Below are 3748 nucleotides of genomic sequence, written 5' to 3'. Positions count from 1 at the left end.
TGTCCTGTGGTATCTAATTTATACTGAAGTGCTTGAAGAGAAATATTCTAATAGCTACAATTTAATTTTAAATAAAGTATAAAATAAGATGGACTGATGATGGCTAATAGGTTGCATAGATGAAAATTACATAATTATGTAAATTATCTTTCAATCTGCTTGAAATTTCCATAATAAAATATTAGATAAAACCACTCAAATACAAAGAGAAACTTTATACCTAATAAGAATGGAATGGCAAATCTTTAAGTTATTACTTCTTTAAGTATAGAAAGAAAGACTTTTTTCCCCTTTTGGTAAATCCAGGAACTAGAATGCCTGGATTGGGCATATAGGATAGGGTTGGTCCTGAAGAGAAAGTCTCAGATCATGGAGTGTTCCCAGAGGTCTCATGAGGAGGTTCTGGGAACATGGACATTCTTCCTGTGAGAGCTAGTATTCTTCTAGAGGGAATGGTGTTTACCAGCAAGGGGAGGGTGGAAGGACAATGGGTCCTTAGGAATGCGTGCATATTCAAAGGACTGGGAAGAAAAGAGCACCACAGGATCTACTAGCTGGAGGAGGTTTCCATTCTCTAAGCCCAGTTTATATTGCATTCTTGGGGTTTTCTGCCAGGCTACTCATGTAGGTAACCATGTTGGGAGTTAGGATGGTTTATGTAAGAGCTCTGAGGAGTTCCTCACGTGATATCATTTGAGAATTTTCTGGTAATCAGCCCAGTGTTTGGATTTCTCAAGAAATTCAGGGAATGGGTATGGGTATACAGTATTCTTTATTATTATTATTATTATTGTTATTATTATTATTATTATTATTAGATGTTTTCTTTATTTACAATATCAATTTTCCCAGGTTCCCCTCCAAAAAAAATAAAAATAAAATAAAATACTTCCCCCCCCCGCCCCCGCTCACCATCCCACCCCCTCCTGCTTACTGGCCCAATGTTACCTTTCAAAGGTTTGGGACTCCACAGTGCTCACATGGGTTTCCTGCATCTGTAGTTCTGTTGTCCTGTGGAGAGAATGAGACAGAATTATTTAACTTCTCAAAAGTACTTTAAACACTGACAGGTGAACTTGGGTACCCTTTTTATTTGGTGTCTACATTTTGTTGGCAAAATGGAAAGACTATATATTCAAATGTATGAGGACTCTAGTTTTAAGAGCTAGACAGCAACACAGTAAAGAAAAATAGTTTATCTCTCCATCCCTGCTACTGGACCATAGAGCCGTAGCCCAGTAGACACAGTCTTTACTGTGAGGCTTGCAGGGGCGGTGGCCGTGGAGGCTGAGCTGAATGAGCTGGTGTCTGTGGAGGATCCGAAGAATTTTGAAGGAAAATTTCAGTGACTGGCTCGGTGTCCTAGAGCACACAGGTTTAATACATGTGGTTCCTGGTGTGAAACAAATACAGTAGAGGCATTGTACTGCTAAAGGAGCTGCTGCCCAAATGGAGCAAAAAAGAACAGCAGGATTATGTCTTCTACCTGGGAGTGACTAACTACTGACTCAAGTAATATGAAAAGGCTCCAAAGTATGTGAGAAGATTGTTATAGGACAAGCCCCAGATGAAGGAGCTGGAACGTCTCATTGATAAGGCCACGAAGAAAGATGGACTGGTAGGCATGGCCATTGTTGGTGACATGACCCTGGATGTGGAGGGCCTGGCTGGACTCATTGGACTGGCTGTGTCCAAGTCCAAACCCTGAAGGCAGCCTCACCCTGCTCTCTGTCCCCGGGCATCTGGGAACCTGGGGAACACTGAAAGATGATCCTGTCCATCCTCACCATCGCTTTCCCTGTTCTTCCACAATCCTTGTCATCCACCTCTACTGTCTCAAGGAACTTCAACTTCCCATCCCCTGGCACCTGTTGTTTAATCTTAAGTCATGCTTTGCAATGAGTGTAAACAATATCGGGTTATGGCTTGGAAAAAACAAAACAACCCAAAAAAACAACAACGAAAGAAAAATAGTTTATAAAATATTTCTTTTGTTTCAGCACATCTCTTATTGAAAGTAATGCCTTTCATGTTAACATGTTTCCATCTTGAAAATGTTACAGTTTTAATTATGGAACATTGCTGCCTAGCTTCTTAGGAAGACCTTCTTATCTTTTGCTTTGAACTCACTTAGTTCTGCAGATGTTTAGGAGCCTATGTTTGCTAGAGCCTACTGGAGACAAACACTGGAGAGCTTCCAGTGGTGAAGGTCAAGTAGCTTGGCTTCTCACATGTAGTTCCCACTGCACATTATTTCCATGAGGTAGGAAGTATATAATTAGAATAGAATCACCAAGGATTCTAAAGGCTGTGATTGCAGAAGCATAAAAGTCATTGCAAGCAAGTGTGTAAGGTCTATTGTACTCAAGCAGGCAGAGATATACTGACCAAGCATACTCCTAGTCCCATGCATGAAACACCTGCTTAGCTGTAGAGGCACAACCTTATGGTTCTGTGAGAAGTGTCTCACACACCACGACTCAGTCTTCACAAATGAGCAAAGTAGGGCTCTTAGCCTACATTTTGTGCATAATCAACCTTAGGCAAAGAGAGTCAAGTTATGCCAAAGTATAATTTTGAAAAGGAAACATCCAGACTCTCAGTAAAATACAAAATGAATCTGTGGGAAGTGCTTCATTGGATTCTTGAGCTAATCAGATTAAGATCAGTTGAAAGCGATTTAAAAGCAAGGGTAGCTTTCACTGCAACTTGCTACATATAAGACTGAGTTCATGCTGGGAAATATTGGTGTTTCATTGGATTGTTTCATTGAATGAAAGTTATTGATATTTCTGCCAGACAAAATTTTATAGGTCAACAAGAAAATTCCCCCATGTACTAAAAAGCCATGAATTATATTCCTAATGAACACTGATAGACACGGCATTAATTTGTCTGTTATGTTATATTTCTCTCTCTCTCTCTCTCTCTCTCTCTCTCTCTCTCTCTCTCTCTGTGTGTGTGTGTGTGTGTGTGTGTGTGTGCGTGTGTGTGTGCACATGCACACATATATGCATGCATGTTAGCATCTGCATGTGGAGGTTGGTACTGAGTGTCTCTCTGCTTCTCTCTGCTTTTCTTTTTTTAGACAATATCTCTTATTGAACCTAGAATTTCTCAATTTAGCTAGACTGACTAGCTAGTGAGTCTCAGGCATTCTCTTCTTTATGCATACTCAAACTGAGATTATATGTGCACACTGCTGTATCTGGCCTTTAAAATATTATTATTTTGTTGTTTTTATGGGCATGGATATTTTGCCTCTATATATGTTTGTGTACCAGATATGTACCTATTGCCCACTGAGACTAGAAGAGAACATCAAATCTCCTTTATCTGGAGTTACAGATAGTTGTGAGCTACCGTGTGAGTACTTAGAATTGAACCCAGGACCTTTGTAAGAACAGCCAGTATGTGCTCTTAACTATTAAGCATCTCTCCAGCCCTTGTATGTTTTGTGAACTGAACTCATGTCTTCATGCTTGGGTGGCAAGCACTTTTCTGACTGAGCCATATCCCACTGACCTACCCACCACCTCCACTTAAAAATGCTAGAATCTATCATATCTATGTAGACAATTTTTTTCTCCTGGCCGAGACGTATTTGAAGCACAAAATGGTCTAGATAGGAAATCAACCAACTCATTCAATAAGCATTAATCTGATCAGTAATCATCTTTGTAAATCTCTCTCCCCCCCGTCTCTCCCTCCCTCCCGTTCCCTCTCCCTCTCCCTCTCCCCCTCCCTC

General features: G+C 40.4%; 1 pseudogene; it reads left to right on the top strand.

Annotated features, from left to right (window-relative positions):
- The first annotated feature begins 369 nt into the window (after nucleotides 1-369).
- Nucleotides 370-1708, top strand: LOC116094297 (annotated as a pseudogene).
- The last annotated feature ends 2040 nt before the right edge of the window (nucleotides 1709-3748 follow it).

Source organism: Mastomys coucha, unplaced genomic scaffold (genome assembly GCF_008632895.1).
Source record: "Mastomys coucha isolate ucsf_1 unplaced genomic scaffold, UCSF_Mcou_1 pScaffold16, whole genome shotgun sequence".
In the NCBI taxonomy this organism is placed as follows: domain Eukaryota; kingdom Metazoa; phylum Chordata; class Mammalia; order Rodentia; family Muridae; genus Mastomys; species Mastomys coucha.
This window is presented reverse-complemented; position numbering and strand designations above follow the sequence as displayed.